At 39.1% G+C, this 24,754-nt stretch overlaps 1 non-coding gene across 1 annotated transcript; it reads right to left on the bottom strand.

Annotated features, from left to right (window-relative positions):
• Positions 1-20,067: 20,067 nt before the first annotated feature.
• Positions 20,068-20,174, bottom strand: LOC132682495 (U6 spliceosomal RNA). The gene has a single exon (XR_009611684.1). It is a non-coding gene; the product is annotated as a U6 spliceosomal RNA (small nuclear RNA).
• Between the last annotated feature and the right edge of the window lie 4,580 nt (positions 20,175-24,754).

Below are 24,754 nucleotides of genomic sequence, written 5' to 3'. Positions count from 1 at the left end.
CACTCCAGCTCTTTTTTGGTTACTGTTTGTACAAAACATTTCTTTCTATCTTTAAATAAATTTTTAATGTTTATTTATCATTGAGAGAGAGAACATGGGCAGGGAAGGAGCAGAGAGAAAGGGATACACAGATTATGAAGCAGGCTCCTGGCTCCAAGCTGTCAGCACAGAGCCTGACACGGGGCTCCCACCTGTGAACTTTGAGATCATGACCTAAGCTGAAGTCAGACACTTAACTGACTGAGCCACCCAGGTGCCTCCATCTTTTAAAAAAAAAATATTTATTTTTGAGAGAGAGCGGGGAAGGGCAGAGAGAGAGGGAGACAGATGATCCCCAGCAGGCTCTGTGCTGGGAGCAGGGCTCGAATTCACAACCCATGAGATTATGACCTGAGCTGAAGTTGGACACTGAACCAACTGAACCACCCAGGAACCCCAGTATTTCCTTCTTTTTACATCAACTCAATTGTGTCTTTAAACCTAAAGTGAGTTTCTTGTAGACAGCATATAGATTGGTCATTTTAAAAGTTCATTCTAATAATCTCTGCCCTTTAATTGAAGAGTTTAATCCATTTACATTTAATGTAATTACTAATCTGAGACTAATAACTACTGTCATTTTGCTCTCTATTTTCCCTATGTGCTATATATTTTTTGTTCCTCAACATCTCCATTACTGGCTGCTGTTATGTTAATTAGATATTTTCTTGTATGCCATTTTGAGGTGTGTTTTTTTTCTGTCATTTTTTTACTAGTTATTTTCTTAGTAGTAACATCTTTATTATATTAATCTAGTTGAAATTAATACCAACTTAGCTTCAATAGTAAACTAAAACTTTACTCTTATATAGCTCGATTCCTTAGTTATGATATTGTTGTCACAAATTAAATCTGTATTCATTGTCAGCCCGTCAACTTAGATTTATAATTATTGGTTTATACAATTGTCATTTTAAATCAAATAGTGAAAAAGATAAGTGATAAACCAAAATACATTTATCCTAAGTTTTATATTGTCTATGTAGTTACCTTTGCTGGTATTCTATTTCTTTATGTGGATTAGAGTTACTGTCTAGTGTCCTTTCATTTCCACAGAAAGAAATTTCTTTAGAATTTCTTCTACGGTGGATCTACTAGCAATAAATGCTCAGTTTTTGTTTATCTGGGGATGTCTTAATTTCTCCTTCATTTTTGAAGGATATTTTTTCTGATAGATAGATATAAAATTCTTGGTTGACAATTTTTCTATTTTAGCACTTTGTATATTTCATTCCATTGCCTTCTGGCTTCCATGGTTTCTGATGAGAAGCTATTAATATTATTTAGGATTCTGTGTACATCATGAATTAATTCTTGCTGCTCTCAGGAGTCTCTCTTTGTTATTGGAATCCTATAAGTTGATTATAATGTGCCATGTTAAACTACTTTGAGTTTGTTGAATTTCTTGGATGTGTAGATTTATGTATTTTGCAAGTATGCAGCTGTGATTTCATCAAATATTAGTTGATAACAAATATTATTGCTGTTTCCCTTTCTTTTGTCTTCTGGAATTCCTAATGTGTAAATATGTAATATGTATATGCTTAACAATTCTATAGATCTTTGAGGCTGTGCTAGTTTATCCTTCATGATTTTTTTCTTTCCTTTCCTTAGACTGGATAATCTCAATTGACCCATCAAGTTTTCTGTTTTTTTCTTCTGCCTGTGCAAACTTGCTACTAAGACTCTCCAGTGTAATTTTCACTTCAGTTGTCATAATTTTCAATGTCAATATTTTTTGTTTCCTTTTCACAATATATTTTTGTTTATTGATGCTTTTTCTGTTTGGTGCGATTTTATCCTCATGATTTCCTTAATTCTTGTTTATGGTCTTCTTCAGCTCTTTGAGAATCTTTAAACCAGTTTATATACAGTTTGTCTAATTCTCATGGATCGTTTGTATTAATTTCCTTTTTTTTAAATCTTGTGTATGGGCCATACTTTCTTGTTTGTTTGCATGCTTTAAAATTATTCATTGAAAAATGGAACTTTGAATTTTATAATGTGGCATTCTGAAAATTAGATTCTTTCCTATCTTTGTCTGTGTAGCTTTTTTGGTTAGTTTACTATTTTACCCAACCTTTATCCCTTTCTCGGGTGTCACAAAGTCATGCATTTGCCTTTAAATGTTTAAACTTTCCCTTGGTAGCCACTTCAGTCCGCGTAGAGTTCCAAGTTGGGTGAAATGAAGGCAGTTTCTTTGCATTGGCTTCTCAGGGAGGCACAAAACAGATCGAAACAAAAAGTCTATCCCACAGTTCTTTGAAAATAAGGTCTTTTCTGCTTTTCTTAACACGCCCTGTACTGAGGATATGGCCTGCTGTTTTCAAGGCTGCTGCCAAGCTGAGGTGTGGGGGATGGGGCCAGGGTAGCCTAACACACTGCAAAACTCTCTTATAAGATTCAGCTGTTTTTCTCGATTAAGCCATTCCTTGGTGGTTATAAGCTTTTGACTAATCTCTAACGGTTTGTCCATTTATTTGCTGCTTTTGTGGAGGGAACTTGAAGTTCACTACTTCACAATTTACACCGATCTCACTCAAGTTCATTTCTGGACTCTAAATTCTATACTATTGATTTAAATGTCTACCCTTATGTCAGTCCTGACTACTGTCTTGATTACTGTAGCTTTCTAATAAGTTTGAAACTAGAAAATGTGAGTTCTACAGAAGAACTTTGTTCTTTATCAAGCTTCTTTTAGCTATTCCCTTCAATTTCCATGTGAAGTTTGCTATAAACTTTTCCAAGTCTTCGAAGAAGACAGTTTGGATTTTGATAAAAAATTGTGTTGAGTCTGTAGATCACTTTAGGTAGTATTGCCATCATAACAATATTGAATTTTCTGATCCATTAACATGAGATGTCTTTCCACTTATTTAGATCCACTTTAATTTCTTTCAACTAAGTTTTGAAGTTTGCAGAGTGTAAGTTTTCCACTGTTTTGTTAAATGTATTCCTAAGTCTTTTATTATTTTCTATACAATCACAAACTCGTATTGGTAATTTTGGTTTAGGATTGTTCGTTGCAAAGGTATATAAATTCATTTCATTATTCTATGAAAGAAGTTTGCAAAAATACAAATGTGACCATGCCATTCTCTGCTTAAAACTTCTCATTGCTCTTAGAAGATTAACAAGAATCCTTAATATCATACAGAAATGCCTTAATGTTCTGATTTTTGCTCACTTCTTTGCTTATTTGACCTCCTCTTTCCCTCACTATCTGAGCTATGCTGGCATGTTTTCAATCCTCCTAATCCAACATGATCCTTTCCAACATAAGGTCTTTGCACATGCTATTTCCTCTACCTGAAAAGTTCTCTCCTTCTCATGTCACAAAACAAGCCCAAAAAGCTCTTTATCTAGTTAATGCCTATTACATGTTCTGATCTTGGCTCAAATATCTCCTCTTCAGGAAAGCCTTGTGGATAACCAATCTAAGTTAGCTTCCTCTGCCATGTGCCTATGGAACACACCTTTCCTTTTCTTTACAGCCCTGATGATACTTTTTACATGTACATTCATTAATTAGAGTGATTATTTGATTAAGAATGTATACATTATTCAGTACATTGTAAGCTTTTTAAAAAGATTTTTTTGATGTTTTTATTTATTTTTGAGACAGAGAGAGACAGAGCTTGAGCAGGGGAGGGGCAGAGAGAGAGGGAGACACAGAATCCAAAGCAGGCTCCAGGCTCTGAGCTGTCAGCACAGCACAGAGCCTGATGCAGGGCTCGAACTCATGGACTGTGGGATCATGACCTGAGCTGAAGTCGAAAGCTTAACCGACTGAGCAACCCAGGCACCCCAGTACATTGTAAGCTTTTTAAGAGGAAGGCCTGCCTTATATTTGCTGATTGTTGTTTTCTCCGTCTAGTGCAGTATGTACCAAGTACTCAAATTTTTGCTTATTGAAGCAAGTAACGAGAGAATGATCTGTCAAGAAGGTTTATGGATTATCTCATTCAATCATTCGTCATTTTCGGTAGGCAATATCCAAAGTTCGAGTTGGGAAAACATGAGGTTTAGAAAAATTAAATACCTTGTCCAAATTAAAACAACCACTCATGGAGAATCAGGATTCAAAGCCAGATCTTTCTTACGACAAACCTATTCTTTCAACTGAACTGTCACATTACTTCACCATATTCAGAGTGAATCTGTACTCTATTTAAGGAAAGCTCTTAGTGGAAATATCTAACTAGCATAGCAAAGAGGCGATGACTTTGTGATTCATGAGGAAATGCATGATGAGCTATGAAGGGGCTGCGATCAGGGTGATAGCAGGGTTTAGAGCGGAGGGTAAGGCTGTGAACCATTTTCCAAAGTTGTTAATGAAGGAAAAAAATGGCTCAAAGGTTGGTGGATGGCATTAATGAGAGGGGGGAAAGACGTATTAGATTCAAATGGTACAGGTCCCTGAATAAAGTGGTTTGGGAAGTGAGTGAGGGCAGATCTGAGTGAGGTGCCAAGATGTAAAGAGCATAATAGAAACTGACTGAACTGTACTGAATAACGTATACATTCTTAAGCTATCCACAAGACTTGCCTCAATGATGAATTTTGTCCTAATGGTCTATTTGAGGTCCCTGGATGCAGAATAGTGGGCAGAGGACTTGGCTCACTTGCCTTGGGGATAATGAGAGTCCTGAACTTTCTTGTCCTGGGATGGTACAACTTCAGTACCTTCAATATTATAACACAGCTTGGGTGGGTACCCACTGGGTACACAGGCACACAACTCGTGACAAAGGATGACAACTGGGGTGGCCTCAATCCTACAAGCATTTCAAGTGTATTTAAATCCAAACTATGCCGATCTAATGCACAGAATTTCTAAAAAATTTATTTTTCGTATTACTAGAAGGTGCATTCTCTTAAGAAACTTGAGGATATTGAGATTAGCGTAAGTTGATTTTTGTGACTACCAGTATGGGAAAATGGGGGACTGCAGAAAACAGAATGGCATCTCCAAGACAAATGGCCAGTTACAGATGTGTTTGTTAAGCCAGGAGGAAGGGCCTGGGAGAGAGGAATTCAGGAAGGCAGAAGTATGGTGACACGGAAAGCCAAGACATGGTGCAGCCAACTGAGAGGAAATCAAAGAGCGGAGGGTTCAGTAGAACTGACTCAAATTTTGTGAAAAAAGTTGATGATGACTGACAAACTCTCTTTCGTTTGTACATTACAATCCTCTTTTTTTCCGTCTTTATTTGTTTTTGAGAGAGTGAGACAGAGCATGAGCAGGGGAGGAACAGAGAGAGGGAGACACAATCTGAAGCAGGCTCCAGGCTCCGAGCCCGACGCTAGGCTCAAACTCACGAACTGTGAGATCATGACCTGAGCTGAACTCGGATGCTCAACTGACTGAGCCCCCCAGGCGCCCCTACAATCCTCTTTTAGTGAAGGGATATACTTTCCCACTATTTCATGTTTCAAAATATGACTTAGAATCCAATGCAACAAATTTTTTTTTGCCATTTTTATCCTTCACATGTAATTAAACAACTTAGCATAATCCTTGACATGAAACTTTCCAGTTTATCCTACTTTCAAAATTATTTTTTAATGTTTTATTTTTGAGAGACAGACAAAGTGTGAATGGGGGAGGGCAGAGAGAGAGGGATACACAGAATCTGAAGCAGGCTTCAGGCTCTGAGCTGTAAGCACAGAGCCTGACACAAGGCTCAAACTCATGAACCGTGAGATCATGACTTCAGCCGAAGTCAGACTCTTAATCAACTGAGCCACCCAGGTGGCCCTATCTTACTTTCTTTTTTTTTTTTTAATTTTTTTTTAATGTTTGTTTATTTCTGAGACAGAGACAGAGCATGAGTGGAGGAGGGGCAGAGAGAGAGGGAGACACAGAATCAGACGCAGACTCCAGGCTCTGAGGTGTCAGCACAGAGCCAGACGTGGGGCTTGAACTCACAAACCGTGAGATCATGACCTGAGCCGAAGTTGGTCGCTCAACTGACTGAGCCACCCAGGCGCCCCAACTTTCTAATTAAAATAAGAAAAATCTCCCTCTATCCTGCCCCCCACCAATTCTAGTGGAGCATTTTAATTATAGACATCAATTCTGTATTCTACCAGAAGATTAAAGGCAATGGGGTGTTGTTTGGGAAACATATCATATTTTGCAGTTAACTTTATGATATTTAAATTTTAATTTTTTTTTTTTTTAAATTTTTTTTTAATGTTTTATTTATTTTTGAGACAGGGAGAGACAGAGAATGAACGGAGGAGGGTCAGAGAGAGGGAGACACAGAATCTGAAACAGGCTCCAGGCTCTGAGCTGTCAGCACAGAACCCGACGCGGGGCTCGAACTCACAGACCGCGAGATCACGACCTGAGCTGAAGTCAGCCGCTTAACCGACTGAGCCACCCAGGCGCCCCTAAATTTTAATATTTTAAAGATTTTATTTGGTCAGTGTGTGTGTTGTGTGTTGCTGGTCATTTCTGTTTCTTTCTCCTTTCAAAGAATAAAGAAAGGTAACAATAGTCTTAAGACATTGGGGGTAAAATACAATTCACTTCCATTCAACCCCTGTGGCCCATAATATAACACACAGGGTCATAGCGTGAAAAAAATAAACCCCATTTCCCACTCTCACAATAATTTGTAGATAAATTCTCCTTTTACTAGGTAAACTTGAAGAATGTTTAGCTTAGGTTTTTGATCGGCAGAACGGGTTCTAGAATAGTTTAAGATTGAGATTATGTCTATAAATTCAAAATGCCAAATACTGCTGTCAGGGATGCAGTGGTAAAAGCAAAGAAAAAAATGTTCCGAGGTTGCCTTTACAGATCATGGCAACCAACTATAAATTCCCTGGTCCCTTTCTTGCCTTTTCACTTCCCTCCAACATACTGCATTTTAATCCTGTAAGAACTTGTTCCATTTAAGCCCTAATTCTAGGCATAGTCCTTTGTCATTTTCAAATCTCATGATGTGATGAATACTACACCATTGTACAGATCCTCATTAAAGGATAATAACTCTACTCTTGAATTGTACAGGAAATGATTATAAATATATTTGACTATGACTAGAGTGAAGTTTGAGGTAGGAAGCTTTAACTTTATACTTCATTCAAATAGCTTTTACACACACACAGCAAGTATTTTGGAGCTGTGAAAGAAGCGATCTTGGAGGGAAGTGCCAATTTAGCTAATTTTTGCTAACATAAAAAGATTAGACTGGAAATTTAATGTTTAGGACATCATCAAAAACCATGAGAGTTAATTTTTTTCAACCAAACTGTTGCAAAGTGAAAGTATGCTTTCCAATTTAAACAGTAATTAATGACAGCCTACTTTATTATTTATGCATTAGACCACGCCAAATAGAAAATTAGGGGGGAAATAAAGAGCATCCATGCAAACTGTTTGAAATGGCAGAGTAATGGATTTCTTGTTCCTTTTCCTTCAAGATTTTATTATCAATTTCTATTGTCTCTCATTGACTCGTTCAGACTCAGACTCCAAGCTTAACGATCTAAATTTATTGACCATTCGTCCTGGTCCAATGTTGCAAGACTTCTGGACACAAGAATGTGGCTACCAGATGTTAGAACTGAAGACTTAACTTAATTGATCCTTGATAATAACCACAGTGTATGTGAGCATCCTTGATAGATGGGCCTCAGCCCTTCCTTCATATTTGATCAAGAGCTACTATGCCCGACCCATAGGTGAGATTAACCTGTAACCTGTCCCAGTGCATCGCTTCATCCACCCAGGTGTAAGCAATCTACAGATTCAGATTTATTAATGACCTCCAGAATCCTATTATCTTCTCCTCCTGCTCTGGCCTTGTTCTCCACACGGAGGCTAGAGTGAGCCACTGGAAACTTTTGCAGGTACCATACGCCCTCTGGTCTTTCTCTGCGGGACTCCCTTTGCCCCACAATGTCCTATTGCGTTGTTTTTCCTACACTGCCCTTAATTCCTCCCATCTCCTGTCTCCACTTCTCCCCATTTCTCGACTTTCACCTGTGCTCTCGCAGAGCCCATTTCATGATAAATTCCTACCCTGTGCCACCAAACTTTCACAGAATTTTCACTCCATCCCTTGAAGAAATCTGTGCTCTCCCCCCGAGACTTTCTTTTATGCTGCCCTCTGAAGTGAACATTTCCTGATCTACTCAAAGGCCAGGAGAGGGACTGGCATTCCCCGAGCTCCTCAAGGTCACTTTTGAAAGAAACGTTCTTGTGTTTTCATGCAATATTGCATTCTCTCTAAGTCAATACTACCCAACTTTTCCAGTCGGTCATCCTTCTTATTGTCATGACACTATCTACCTTTAGTCATCCTGCTACAATTACTGAAGACACTAGCACCACAGAAGTCTTCTATAGCCCATGTTGTACCATCAAACTGGCTCATTCCAGTATTTCTGTGGCCAAAGTAGCCAACGGGTCAGCATCCAGGTTCTCGGGCATTGTCGGGACTACTGACCTTCACCTTTGCCTTGTTTCAACCCCCTAAACGTTTTGACCCTTTGTCCCCAAACTTAAACTCTTCTGTGACCATTTCTTATCCTTCTGTCTCATATCCTAGTGTTCACTGTATTTGCTCATTGTCCTATGGAGGCCTCCAGTTTCTTTATTTTTCGATTATCCCTACTCTATCAATGTATTATTATATAGTTCGACTTGTTCATTCCCTTCTGTCTTGATTCAGCATAGTGGATAATTGCATGATCCCTCATCCAACTCTCTGCATTTTTGTCCTTTCATTGCATACCACCCAGGAACATTAATCCAGGCAACAGCGGCCTTCTGATGTGAACTATGGCCCACCTCTCTTTTCCCCTGTAGAGGTCATTACAGCTGTGTCTGTTATTGTCTCATTTATCCCTTGTCATCTCAAGACCGATATTTCCTCCTGTATTGGTGACCCCATTCTTTGGTGTTTCCTCAGGGTCTTATCCCACCGGTCCGGCACCTTTTCTATTATATAGTTGATCTTTCTTTTTCCCTTGACTCTTCTTTCTCTATTCTTATTGTCAATAAACGGCGCCACGATTTTCAGTCACTCAAGTTAGAAATCAGGAGCCATTCTGCATGTTTTTATCTTTTATGCCCATAGCTACTTCACGACGATAGTAGTAATGATACCCGGGTATCAAGTGACTGCTATGTGCTAGCCATTGTTACAAGTGCTTCACATGTGTTGCTTCAGCTAATCCTTACAATTCTACAAATGATCTATTACTCTTATTACCATTTTGCAGGTGAAGACTCTCAGGTATAGTTAAGTAGCCTCCCCAAAGGCACCCCGCTAGCGAGTGATGGGGCAAACGAAGCACCAGACGCTGTTTGTATCTCTGAAGATATCGTGAATTTTCCTACTAGACTAATATTCCAGGCTGTTGACAGCTCTCGTCTCAGCAGCAATAGTCCCCCAAATGGCCTTGGTGGCTCTCACTTGGGACTCCCCAGATTCTTACTCCGTGGTATTTTCCCCACGGATTGGCCTATCATAAACATTAATTTAAATCCACTGTTTAACACCGTGAGTGTTTGGATCAGGAATGGCGATCTGTTCAAATCAATCCCGTCGCTGGTCACAAAATTTAGCATCGATGATTTATAAACGTGTGAATTGGGTTGCATAAAGTTTATGGAGAGGGAATAGTATACACTAGTTAATCCGAGGTTGATACTGATGGATTCAAATCCCGACTCCAGCACTTACGAGCTATGGGATTTGGGGCAAGTTACTGAACCTCTCTGCGCATTAGTTCTCCACCTTTAACATGGGAATCGTGACAGTACCTGTATCAGAGGGGGATTGTTAGGAATAGATCAAATTAGTTAACGTACGTAAAGCGTTTTTAAGGGCACCTGGTGTAGAGTAAATTGCTGTATCAGTGTTAGCTATTATCATCCACATGTGGAGGCTGTGCAAGCTGGTTGAAGATCAGGCTTAGAATTCAAAATAGTCTTGATAAACTATCATACTTTTCATCAGGAGACAATAATAGTTTGCTTGCTGGAATTCATTATAGTAAATATCTGCGATGAGCTGCATAACATTGCTTTGTGATGGAGATCTTGCACTTTGGGGGACTGAATCGTGCTGAAGCCTGTCTTCTAGTATTTGAAGTTGCCCTTCTTGATTTGGAAGCAGAAAGAAAGGCTATTGCCAAAGTAATTCCATATAGACATGTATCCTTTTCCAAACGAGTGTAAAGTTTCTTTTAGAAAAGCATGAGGCTTATAATCCGCATGACATAATTTTCAAGATACTATGTTAGCACCCCAGTAAGCCAGGAAATCAATCCACCGGCCACCACAACCCTCTAGGAAACATCTGTTGGACTATTTGCCATGAGAAAGAATGAAAGTAGGCCTGGGGCCCCTGGCTTAGCGGGGGAGTTCCATCTGGAAGGGGTGATGGAAGCAGCCTGCGAGCTTGGGAATGGTAGCTCTCTCCAGGTTTCTGACAGCAAAGAAGGGACACAGAAGGTGGTTTGGACAATGGTGGTGGCTCATGTTGACCAGTCCTCCAACTCATCCAACTACTGGAAATAGCATTTAAAACCTGTCTTTTGAGCTAATGCCCTCTTCCACATTTTTTTTTTTTTTTTGAGCTCTGAAAGATCTAGGTTTCTCCATTGAACATGTGATTTGAACAAAATTCAATCCCAATTATTAAGTTTCCAAAAGTTTATCTTCTAAGTTAAAAGTGGACATACTCAGGAGTCAGGTACATGAAGGAACGCTAGATTTTGAAGAGCGTGATAAAGAAAGAAAACTAAAGATGGATTCAACCTGACCTTGGAAGCAAGTGAGTAACTCACAAAAAGGGGAGGGGTCCTGGGAACCAAAAGAGACAGCCTGACAGCAGACAGAAAACGATTTAACACTCAGACAGGGAAGAAAATTGAGATCCACGACTATGGCCAAAAGATACAACCCAAAAGAAATGCTTCGAAATGAGAGCTACAGGACAGGCTGGGTTACATAGACTTTTCCCATCACAAGATGTAAGCTAATCTACTTTGCTAAAAACAAACACATTTCACCCCTGAGAGTGTATTAAGTGCTCTGAAAAGGGTCTGGGATTTAATTTGTAAGACACATTTCATCAGATATTTAGAATTTTCGCTGTAGAAATCCTGGCCTCTAATGTTTTTTATTTTCTGATTCCTGAGAGATAATCAGAACCATATTCACTCAGGGAGCAAGTTGCAGCCTAACATTTTCCTAACCCTTATATTGCGCAATAAGTAAACGCTCATATATCAACATTTTTTTCTAAATAAAGTTTTCAAGGAATTTAACAACAAACCACCCCCGCAATACTATTTTTATAAATTAAAAAAAAAAAAAGATAGTGTAAGCCAGCTAGAAATTCCTTTATTCATTGCCCTTTGTGAGGTGGAAATGATAATCATTGCACCTGTTTTCCTGCGATACTATTTGCGTTTTCAACTTAAAAGCTCCGAAAAATATCATAATTGTTCAGCACACCTTTATTGAGCACTGACTGTATGGCCAACTACTGTGTGAATAAAACATAGCGTAACTCTACCTTGTCTCGTCTTGTAGATCATTTTGTGTGTGTTACATTCACGATATTGTTTTAAATAACTTAACAGAAAAAAAATATGTTTCTCTGAACTCCACAATCAGATAACACAGTGATTAGAGTACTAGTTAACTGTGAATCGACCATCTGGTAACTTGGCTTATATTGATACAGGTATTAAAATACGTAGAGGAAGTAAATCAGATTATCTGATAGGCCTGTGGTTAAAAGATGATAAACGCTGGGGATAGATTAGTGGGAAAATGAAGTCATGTTAATCTGAGTGGTATTTAAAATGAAATAAAACATGCCATTTAAAACTGAAAGACATAGGACTTACTATGCCGAGCTTTGTGTGAAAGCTTCAACACGTCATTGAAAGCTTCTTAAAAGATAGCTCAAATAGGGGCACATGGGTGGCTCAGTCGGTTAAGTGGCAGACTCTTGATTTCAGCTCAGGTCATAATCTCATGGTTCCTGAGATTGAGCCCCGCGTCGGGCTCTGTGCTGACAACGTGGAGCTTCCTTGGGATTCTCCCTCTCCCTCTGCACCTTCCCTGCTCACACGTGTGCACACACATGCTCTCCCTCTCAAAATAAATAAACAGACGTTAAAAAAACCCACATAGCTCAAACAGAATGGGGTATTCTGGAAGTTGCCTGTTTCTGTTATCTCCAACTCATTCCTCTTCGTCAACATTGTTATTTCTAGAAATCCCTTTTCTTGGCGCCTTTCTCTTGGTTCATGTCTCTCCTCTCCATCCTCCTTCTACTGTCAAGTTCAAGACTTCAAACTTGACAAGTGCAGTAGCTTTCAAACTGCTTAGTCACCCTCCAAGCTACAATCACAAACCTATCTAATGCATGGCATGACCACATTGTTTTCTTGCCTATAATCTCTTGGTGGGTTTCTAGAACCCAGTGATGGAATCTACACTGGACCAAAGGCACAGGCATCTTCCCAAAATCGGAGCAAAGAGAGAGATCTAAGACAAAGAGTAATGGATACACAAGAAGTTAGGGCTAGGAGGGTGGCCACATTGAAGTCTTGAATACAAAACTAAGGTATCCTACTCAGTTTGATAAGTGACAGACATCTACCAGAGAGTTTTTATATCAGCGGGGTGCTTAGGAAAATCAATCTTGCTGTGTATGTAGTCTGAATTAGAAGAGAAAGCACCTGGAGGTGCATTGGTCGAAAGCCCAATGACTTAACTATTGCCACGATTTTGAGCAAATAAACAGTGAGGTCCCAAATCAGGATGATGGCAGTGAAAATGGAAAAGAGGGCAGAGGTGTCAGTGGGGTTGTTGTAGATGATCAGTAGAGAATCAGGAAATACAGAGTCAAGCAGACATAGCCATTGCTTATCGCTTGTAGAAATCTTTCGTTGCTTAGCTTTATTGCCAACGATTTAGAAGTATCTGTTCAGTTCTTCTAGGATAAAAGTGATTACCACTTTGATTTTCCAACGGGTTAAGTAGAGCAAAGAGAAGTGTTCAGCAATATGCTGGGAGGGCCAGCACAGGGAGGGCCTGTGGGTGCTCTAGCTGCTAACTTTTGTGACCTCTTTGCAGCCTTGTCCATGACCTGTTTGCAGTCTCCGAAAGAAGGGCCAGCCATGTCATTCCTTATGAGAAAGGTCTTACTTAACTGTCTTAAAGGTCCATATCTATCAAGACGTTAAAAAGAGTGGTTTGCGCCAAGAAATGGTGAAGAATTTTCATGCAATAGCTGTAGGGGGCTGGGGTATTTCCACATTATAATGAGAGCCCATGATCAGAACAGATGGACTTTAGAAATCTCAGCGCCCCTTGTCTCAGGGAGGACCCTGCAGGTTACCTTATGGGCTGCACAGTCCTGTGCTATAATTGTGTTATTACTGGAGGAAAATCTTCCAGGCCACTGCCGTACCCCATGTGTCTACCAGTGCAATAAATATCATAAATAAATACCACAGCACATTTAGTTTGCTGGGTTCTAAGGATTTTCAGCTGGGAGGGGACCTGTGACCTTTGTACAATAGTTCACGTGTTATTTCTCGCTGGACGTGTTATTTTTCGCTGGACGTGAAGCAGAAGATTTCAGAAATTTCAGAAGACTGCGTTCCCCTGCTTAAGCCTGACTATGGTCCAGTCCACCTACAACTTCATAAAAATACTGTTGAGCCACTTTCTTTTATAGGCAGAGACGATTTGTTGGTTGGGATGAGCAATGAAAATTTTCCAACTGTTTCCACTGAGAGCCAAAGGTGCTTTGCTGGGTTCACAATTTAGCAGCCAGTCCTTAAGGCTCTTAATGGAAATGAGTAAGTTGGGAGACAGGAAACACTGGCCGATTTTGGCTTTCTACCTCCCTCTTCCATTTTAGACTCAGAGAAACACCACAAATGTGGTGGCTGGGGCAGATCAGGTGCCAAGGCCGATGGACCTGGTGGTAGAGGAGGACGTTCTCTGGAACTCTTAAAGGCCACAATGCTGTTTTTAGAAGGAAAATACTTCCAGGACGATACTGTGGCCTTTAACTTAATTAGTCAATTAAAGAAAGAAAGTCTCTCACAAGAATCACGCAAATAAAAGGAAGCTGCTTAAGGTTGCTTCCAGGGTAAGAAGAGAGTCTTCTGCCATGCGGAGGCCAGAAATGTGGTTGCAATGTTTTCCAAGGAGCATTGTGAGGCTTTCAAAAATTCGTAAGAGGTTCTTGATGGGCTCCTGCGTGGGGATCTACAGTCCAGTTCCCGAATCATGGACTTAGGAGGTAGCCTCTTATAAAGGCCTTCCTAGAGAAACATAAACATTTCTATCTACATTCCCATTCCAAAACTTCATTTCTGTGACATTTAAAAGCAACATATCTAACGCCATCATCTGGGGTTATTTTATTCAGTTGGAATGATGTCAAAATTAAAATATTGAAATACGAAAGGCTCTCAATAAAATTCAAAGATCCTCTTTAATATTGAAATCTTCTCTTTCTAGGTGGCACTTGTCAAATGTGGGGATTCCAAAGTAATTCTAATTAGTTCTAAAATTCCTCACCTCAACTGGATTTAGGTATAATCTCTACACATACCACGCCCCGGAGGTACATTTTTAATTGAGAAATTTTTTCTACTAATGATGCATATTTTCATTCCAGTCTTTGCTCTCATAGAAGTCATGCCCTTGTAGGTGAAGACAGCAACTAAATACTCATATATATAATATGCCTGTGGTTTTTGCTTTGGAAAAGTACAAAAAGTAAGACTTAACAGAAGACCATGGGGGAGGGGAAGGAAAAAAAAGTTAGAAAGGGAGGGAGCCAAACCATAAGAGACTCTTAAAAACTGAGAATAAACTGAGGGTTGATGAGGGGTGGGAGGGCGGGGAAGGTGGGTGATGGGCATGGAGGAGGGCACCTGTTAGGATGTGCACTGGGTGTTGTATGGAAACCAATTTGACAATAAATTTCACAGTAAAAAAAAAGTAAAGGAGTATAGAGTGTGTGTAATAGGGGCAAAAGGAGATGTCATAATGCTTGATATATGACACAAAGGTAACCAAATTAAATTCATAAAACATGACAGGTCGTCATCCGAATTATTCAGGCTCTTAAACACCAGCTAATGCGAACATGGAAGATAATTTATGTTCCATTTTGGTTTTCTTCATAGTTTTAATTCATGAGATGATAAACTACTCCTTTTACTTGGTCTCATGCGATCTTACAACTTTAGTTTCTTTAGGTAAATAGAGAGTGATGACGGCCTTTTGTTTGAAAGCATTTCCTAATGTTTGGAGGAACATGTTATTCCCACTTAAAAGGTGTTTTAACGTGAGTTGATGAAATTCTTCCTTGCCCACTAAATTTTATATAATCTTTGTGTCCTTCAGTCTCCCTAGGTTCACTTACCTGTGTAGATTTACTCATCACACATCTTCCTCCAGTACTGATATTTATTCATGGAGTAGGGAAGCCAAACAAGTTGTATCTGAATGATGCGGAAGACTGCCAGGCATGTTTAGATATGGAAATATCTAGATATTTGGAAACAAACTATGGTTCTGTGTGATTTCTTCCTCCACCATTGAATATTTAGTCAATAGACTCTTGAGGGGCAATTGAATTAGAATATTTCTCATGTATCGTCTCCACTCAGTTGATGATATTAAAGAGAAGCTAAGTTCCACGGAGTTTGTTAAAACATACATTTTTGTTTTGAAGAAATAGAAACTTTTCCTTTGGAAATAGTAAATGTTCTTAAGTGGAAATTGTATCAACTTTTCCTCCATGCTGAGTTCCTGAGTTTCAATAATTTCCAGGCAAGTCAAAGGTTCAGTACAATGCTACCGCTGTTCCAATACGTCAGACTTTCTAAGTAAGTCTTGTCTTTGCTTTAATGATAATGATCTGTCACTGTATGACTATCTCAGTTCCAAGGAGTCATTTATCTACCGCATGACCTCACATTAGCACTTTGTAGGCAGCACATTTCAAAGCTATTTTTGCATTCTGATTTTGCAGAATCTTTTCCTATGAATTTTACGTGGTTATCTTAGAAATAAATTTTTTTCTTATGCTAAGATAAACTCATGAGCGTCGTAGAAACCCTGGGGACATGACTCACAAACTTACCATGCAAGAAAAAATAGCTTTTAGGGTGTATTTTCATTTGGTGTTTTATGTAAATATTTATGCTTTGGGGTTTGCATGTATACAGTCTTGTGAATGGCTTCCGTATTTCACTGAGTGTATATGCAGCATTCTTAGAGAATCAAGATGGCAGAACAGTCCATAACGAAGACGTGTCAGCCATCTTGTTTGGGATCTCCAGGCACAGGGGCACTTGCACTAATGGTGCGCTGCAGGTCACAGCACACCGTCACTGTCAAGTCCTGCAGGAAGGCTTTCGTTTTCACTCTCTGTTTTATTCTTCATCCGTTGTGCAATGCGTCTGACTTTTTTTAGCTGGTATAGTACTTATTGATGGTTTATAGCATATCTTTCTATATATTTCATTGATTTCTGCCCCTCATTTATGATTTTCTTTTTACTTTTCTCTTTTGGTTTTTGTTCATTGATCTTTTTCCATCATGGGGATATAGAAATATAGCAAAGATCTCCTGTGTGTTGGTTTTCTGGGGCTGCCATAATGAAGTACCACAGACAAGGTGGCTTAAGCAGCCTAAATGTATTTTTTCATGGTTCTGGGGAATAGAAATCTGAGGTCAAGGTGTCCGGTTGCTGTTCCTTCTGAGGGTTATGAGGAAAAATCTGCTCCAAATCTGTCTCCTTGGTTTGTAGATGGCCATCTTTCTCCCATGGTAGTGCATTGGCTTCCCTCTGTTCTTGTCCGTGTCCAAATTTCCTCTTTTTATGAGGACACCAGTCATACTGGATTAGGGCCTACCTTAATGATCTCATTTAACTTGATTACCTCTGTAGAGGTCCTTTGTCCAAAGAGGTCACATTCTGAGGTACTGGGGATTAGGATTCAGCATATGAAAATTGGGGGGGAACACAAGTCAACCCATAACACCTTGTTAGAGTAGCATTTACAATCTATTGGGGAAAGGCCTTTGATAAATAATTTAAAACTCAGATCATGATAAGTGCTGTAAGAAAATATAAACCAAACAAAAAGTGAGGACTGGGGCAAAGGAGATTGGCTGGAGCAGAAAGAAACAGCCCCAGAGGGTGCAAATGCTTCTCTAAGGTCATGGTCACACTGGATGGACAGCACTGACAATAGACTGGATATTTTCTGCTTTGTGGGATACCAGGAACTCACTTTTTGGTGAAGATTCATCTTAATCTTGGGGACGAGGTCCTATAAAGAGGCTTTTTCTATGTAAAATGAAGGCACCAAGTTTGCCCTTGAATGGAGAGGCTAATACTGGCTATGCTGTTTGACATACTATCGTACAAGGTATTTAAGGTCAGTAGGGCAGTCGTTCTAGAGCAATTATTATGATGTTACATGATTTATATGACATCTTTGGAGAGCAGGGCCAGGAAAAGGCAGAGGAAGCTGGGATATGAGACCTTGGGGAGAACTATGAGAGACGGGGTTCTGGTTGAAAGAGCCCAGGAGGAGAGTCGCCAGTGGGGGAACCCCTGGACAAATGATCTTTTCACTGGATTTTACTAGGGCCCATGCTCTGACATACAGTTTTAGGTTTTCTTTCTTTGAATTATGCAACTCTTATATTATTCCCAGATTTTCAGCAAACCTTTGGGGAACTGCTCTGGTCTGGTCACATCTGTGCTGGGAGGTGGCTCTGTGTCATCTGAGACCTGAGCTTTAGGGGCATCACCAGTTAAAGAAAGAGTGGGACCCTGAGAGGGCAAAGTTGTTGAAGGAGCTTGCCCCACAGAGGAAGTTAGCAGGGTGCCTACGTAGGCTCTGCAGGTTCTTGGGGAGGGATGGGGCAGCTCCAAAGACCATGAGGAACCCTCGTTGACTGATTTCACATAAGATGGGAGTCTTGGATTGTTGTTATGTAAGTAGATCGATGGGAAGATGTGAAGTCTCAGAGACACGTATGTTCTCTACAAAGATAATCACTAGCCTTACCCTGGCACTCATTTTCACTTAACATACCAAGAAATTTGTTTGTGAAAACACAATATAATACCCCCGGTATTTTCATAAACATTGGTATTCTATCATTAGTAAATTTAAGCATAAGTTTATAGTAAATGCTCATACACATTTGTTAATAAATGAACTCATATTGTTGGGAAATTAACTGAGGCATCACCCTCAAAATGTAGATACAGTGTTTTAAAAGATTTTTTAGATAGTGAGAAGCTGGTGGGTTTATTAGAAGCTACCTGGTCCAGACTTCCAGTTATGGAATGATTAGGTCATGGGAATAAAAGGCACAACATAGGGAGTATAGTCAATGATATTATAATAGCGTGTGGTGATAGAAGGTAGCTGAACATAGCATAATGTATTAACTTGTCAAGTCACTATGTTTACCCCTTAAACTAATGTAACATTGTATGCCAACTGTAATAAAATTTAAAAAAAATTGAAAGAAAGAAAGAAAGAAAGAAAAAGAAAGCTAGCTAGTTTTGGGGTTCCCAGTCTACGTAAAAGCAGAGACACAAGAAAGCAATCCGAGTGTTGAAGCAACCTTAACCTGAGGGCAATTACTGATATAGGTGAATCTAATTTTTTGTTGTGAGGGTCTCTTGGGGCGATGAGACTATGGATCAACATCCAGAGCCTGTCCGTCGTGTTCAGTCTAACAGAAAAGCTGGATCTCCAAAGGGAGGATTCTCCCGAAGCTAGGACTCAGGGAAAAGCTGAACTAAATGTAAGCAGATCCCGATTCCACCCGAGGCTGGAGAAGGGTGCCGGGCAGCTGGGAGAAGCTGTACTCCAGTCGGCCCAGTGCGCATGCTCACATCATCATGGCCCGAGGTGTTCTGGAAAAGCGCAAAGTAGTGATGGCTAGAAGAGCATACAAGCCAAGGGAATGCATGAGTGTACATGGTCTTAAGGTCCTTGTGTTATCATCTGGTTGAAGATTAATAGAATTCGTTTTAGATTTTCTCGAGTCTGCATATTTTAATTTTTAAGGTAACAACTAATAGGAAAGAATGTAACTTCCGCATTGTAGGGAGAAAAACACGTAAGTACAAAACTCAATTAAGAAAAGTGGTCAGGGGCGCCTGGATGGCTCAGTTGGTTGAGTGTCGGCCTCTTGTCTTCGGCTCGGGTCATGATCCCGTGGTTCGAGGTCCACACCCCACATCAGCTCTGCACAGACAGTGCGGGGTCTGCTTCAGCTCCTCTGTCTCCCTCTCGCTCTCTGCCCCTCCCCCATTCATGCTGTCTCTCTTTCACTCTCAAAAATAAGTAAACATTAAACCAATTAAAAGAAAAGACAAGTGGTCGAAAAGGCGAGAAAGATATAGTAAACAAATACCAACCAGAGTTTTATAGATATAATAGAATATCATATATAATACATTAGTTTGCTGCTACAACGTTAATATACATTGATATCAACTATATTAATATCAGACAAATAGGACTTCAAGTGGAAGGCATTTCTAGAGATGCACATCACTTTGTGATGATAAATGGTTCCATGTGCAGGAAGAGAACTCTCTTCATATTACACATTATAACCTACCCTGAAAATACAGATGTAAAATCTCTCATCCACAATGATGAAATCAACAAAGCTTTGGAAACTGAAAGCCTTGATCTTTTGCTGCTAAGACTTGAGCTGACTTGACAAGCCATCATCTGTAGTTTTTATTTATCCATGGTGGTGGCTTTGTTTTAGAATATTAAGGTGTTTTAATGCAGGGTACTGTCTGCCCCTGCTCTAGGTGGTACATAGCATAAGGTTCACGCTTTGTTTTTTCAAAACTGAGTTTTCCTCAGAGAGAGGGAGAGAGAGAGAGGAAGGGAGAAAGACTTCAAGAAGAAACAGATGAAGAAAAATGCACATTATAATCATAGTGAAGATTTTTTTTTTTTTTTATGGAACGCTTCACGAATTTGCGTGTCATCCTTGAGCAGGGGCCATGCTAATCTTCTCTGTATCGTTCCAATTTTAGTATATGTGCTGCCGAAGCGAGCACCATAGTGCAGATTTTTAATTCATCTGAGTAATTGATAGGACCCGCAGACAAAATTATGATTAACAAATTTGGCCAAATAGACATAGAAATGGCACTGGGTCCAACTATTGCAAAAAAAATCTATTATTTTAAATGCACACAGACCATTTTTTTAAAAGCTGGCTACACATTGGACAGAAATAAAATTTCAACATGTTTCAGAAGATCGAAAGCATACAGAACATGTTTCAAAAAGCAAATATAGGTTACAAAATTATTAAAAAAACAGAAAGGAACTAATTATCAAAATTAGGGCTGGTGGCCCAGATACGGATTGTGTTTGGAAAGGAACACCCAAGTACTTCTGCTGCATTGGTGGAAAAAAAAAAAAAAAAAGGCAAAGCAAAACAAAACAACACAGAAAACAAAAACAAAAACAAGAGAAATCATGGCCTGGATCCCAGGAGTTTTATACTCTAAGAGATAAGACATAAACGAAGCCCTGGTTATATCTTCAGTGCATAACAAAGGGATAGTTGTTTGCTTGAATCAATACACGTTATATAACATGTAGTATATGTTAATAGGAAATGGTAGAAAACAAAAATCACTTAGGAGCAACTTTCTGTTGTAAGATACCACAGTGTAGAGTTGGTGCTCTCCAGCAGTGAATTCCAAAACATTTATTAACTCTTAAAATGTTCACAGTCCTGCACCAGACTCTTTGATATTTATGTATAATGTGTGTGTGTGTGTGTGTGTGTGTGTGTGTGTATATAAAAAACATAAAAGTTATTTCTTTAAGAAACTTACACCTTAAGAAGAGATAGATGTCAAAAGATAACCAAGCAGGGAATGCAATCATAAAAGCTATTCAATAAATAATGCGGCCCCTACTCTTTCCCGGAATAGTGAAGCATAATTGATCACATGAGCTAGACTAACAGAGACAGAGTAGCTTAAGGAGAGCCAGAACTTTCACTGGACATTAGGAACAGGAGCATGTGAGCAGACAGAAATGAAACAGCAAAGGACAGGCAACATAGACAAAAATAACTTGTGAGCAAATGCAGGAACCAGAAACCTAAAAGGGCTCCATGGCTCCCTGGTGTAGGAATTCACGTTATGGGCAATAAGGAAAAGAAAACAAATGAACTGTTGACTTGATTTCTAGGGGGGAGATATATATATATATATATATATATATATATATGTGTGTGTGTATATATATATATATATATATATAAATATACAGGGGAGATATATGTGTATATATATATATATATATATATCCTATATAGTTAAGGGTATACATATATAGGATGTATATATATGTGTGTGAGTATATTATATTATATATATATATATTATATAGGGGATGTATATATATGTGTGTGTGTGTGTGTGTATTTTATATATATATTATATAGGGGATATATATATATATATATATATATATATATATATCTCCTATACAGTTAAAGGTATATATATAGGATGTATATATGTGTGTGTGTGTATTATATTATATATATTATATAGGATATATATATATATCTACATATATATATATCTATATATCTCCTATATAGTTAAGGGTATATGTATAGGATGTATATATATGTGTGTGTGTGTGTATGTATATATATATTATATTATGTATACATATATAGGGGATATATATATATATATATATCCTATATGGTTAAGTGTACATGTATAGGATGTACATATGTGTGTGTGTGTGTGTGTGTGTGTGTGTGTGTATGTGTGTGTATATATATATATCTCCTATATAGGTAAGGACTGGAAAATAATCTAGATTTATACAGATGTTAGACTATCTACTAAGAAAGACTAATATCCCTTTCAGCTAAATAATTCTATAATATGACCAAAAAACAAAAAGCAAAAAACAAAGCAACTAAATAATTTAATGTTTCTGATTTATGCATGTGAAGGAAATTGAGTAACTCAGCATTTTGCAGCCTTCTAGGTATTTCTAGAACCGGGCAAGAAATTAGAATTGTGTAACTCTCCTGAAAGTAACCCTTTGCATCATTTTATTGTTATTTGTGGGGTGAGTATTAATTAGCAAAAGTGGGCAGAAGAGAAACTAAAATCACAGTGTTGAAGACTAAGTCCTAACCAAAACACAAAGAGGGAGAAATACCTGAATCCCTCTATACTTATTTCTTATGAATCTCTGTGGGGTCTTCAACACTTAAAAAAATTTTTTTAATTGTTTTATTTATTTTTGAGAGAGAGAGAGAGAGGAGGGGGGAGGGGCCAAGAGAGAGGGAGACACAGAATCCGAAGCAGGCTCCAGGCTCCGAGCTGTCAGCACAGAGCCCGACACAGGGCTCGAACCCACAAACTGTGAGATTATGACCTGAGGTGAAGTCAGATGCTCAACCCGCTGAGCCACTCAGGAGCCCCTGCAACACTTTCAGTAGTCCCCAGAGGACATTCTTTAGACCTTTTATAGCAGTTCCAGGAATCCTCAGGGAGTCTGAGGTCAACTCCTCTCATCAGGACTTGTTAAAGTGACTTCCTGGCCTTGTGCTCTTTAGAACTCACTCCACTTGCGTGAAACACATCTTTCCCGCAGACTTTTTCATGTCTCAGTGCACATATTGCCCCAGTTCAAATCCCACCTCTATCACTCGTTCGCTGTCTGAACAAAAGCACGTTTGCTCTTCTGCGAAATGGCAATGGTGATACCCCCTACCTCATAGAATTGTTGAAAAACTTGAATAGTGCTCAGGATATGGCAAGTGCTGTTGAAATTTTAGCCTTTACCTTTAAGGAGACTATGGGTAACATCTAACAGAAATGGTGCGAGTAAGTAAGATGTCATCTAAACACTCAACAAGCCAAGGTTGTTTGTTTTAATTTTTTAATTAACCGTCAGGAGAGCCAAAGAATTTCTGTAGTCACGAACAATCCCCAAAGGAGAGTGGCTTAAATAACAATGTTTGTTTCCGGCTCACCACCGAGGACCAAGCTGGGTGAGTGGTGGTTTGGAAGAAAAGAACTCTGTCCCGCCTGGTGGCCCCGTAGCGTGAGGATGTTGACATCACAGCCTGAGGCTTCGGGATTGAGCATTAGTACAAGGAGCCCAATGAGATCCTTAGCAGCTCAAAAATATTGCTCTGCCCACATTTCCGTAGCCAGAGTAAGTCACGTGATTGCCCCTAACCTCAGGGGTGTTAGGAAACGCTGCTTGCCAGATGTGGGGGAGGGGAGTGGGACGAGGAGAGCGGACATGACTGTGACACCTAGGAATGTCTTCCATAATTATGACAGAGGCTGTCGGCCAGATATATTGGGGTCTCGGGGGATTTTCATACTCAATCGTAATCAAGCACAACTCGTGACTTCTTGAGATAACTTTTTCCAAATTGCAGTCAACTGCTTGGTCAAACATTGGTACTTTGGTACCAATTTTGGTACCAAAATTTGGTACTTTGCTGCACTGGTACTTTCGTGACTTTGAGAGAGGTCGTAGCGACCACCTGAATTCTTTACTCACTCTCTATTATGGTCCAATGGGGCATCGCTGAAGCTCAGGGTCAGAATCCCACTAATGGAGATGTGGGTTAATTGGAAGTTGGGACTCAGATTTCACGAATTCACAATTCACATCCACCGCATAATCATTGTGACCCCAGGTGTTTACCTTCCTCTCCCTGGAAGAATTTCTACATTGGAGGTGGCATATGCCCGACACACAGAAAGCTAGGAGAAGAAAATGAGCTGTCCTTTGTAAAGTGCTTAGTAAATTGTCCCCATGGGACACAATAAATGCTGCTGGTTACTACTGCTGCTACAAAGCAAGTGAAAATAGAAACGTCATCCTCTTTCGAGAAGATTTCTTTTTCATGTAAGAAATAGAAAATGGGATGATCAAATGATGCCCTGGGATTTGAAGATACTGGAAGTTTCCAAAGAGAAGTCATTTCAGAAATAATATAGTCAGTCACCTTCCAGAAAGACCTGTGGAGAGGGGAGTAGGATTAGGACAGGGGGAGAAGAGCATTACTGCAAATGTGGGTGCGTGCAAATGCATGTATGGACGTGTGCGTATATATTTTTCCATATTAAATGAATCGAAAGGAAGAATATATTTATATTACTTATATAATAAAAATGATTTAAGTGTTAATGATGTTAATGGCATGCTGTAGATAATGCAACAAAAAATGGGAAGGAGTTTTCAAAACACGCATCATGATACACTTTTTATTTTACAATTGATAGAAAACTATATAATCTCACCCATGTTATTTGCTTAGCAATTACTTCTTAAAAGTCTTTCGAGGAACAGCATATGAGACTTAGAGAAGTTATAATAAAGAAATAGGAGAAGTTGAAAAAAACGTAAGTAGGTAATCTACTCAGGATCAGATATAATTTCGAAGCCCACTTCATATAGATGAAAATCCTGAAAACTCATTTCATGCTTCCGTAAAATTGCTTTCAATTATTTTCAAGGATTAGTAAACATTGGGGAAGGTGAACAGCCTGGTGCAACAAAGATTTAACAGGATGGCTAAAATTAGCCTTTAAAATGAATACTGCATTTTTAAATTAAGAAA

This window comes from Panthera onca, chromosome A1 (assembly GCF_046562875.1).
Source record: "Panthera onca isolate mPanOnc1 chromosome A1, mPanOnc1 haplotype 2, whole genome shotgun sequence".
Classification (NCBI taxonomy): Eukaryota; Metazoa; Chordata; class Mammalia; order Carnivora; family Felidae; genus Panthera; species Panthera onca.
This window is presented reverse-complemented; position numbering and strand designations above follow the sequence as displayed.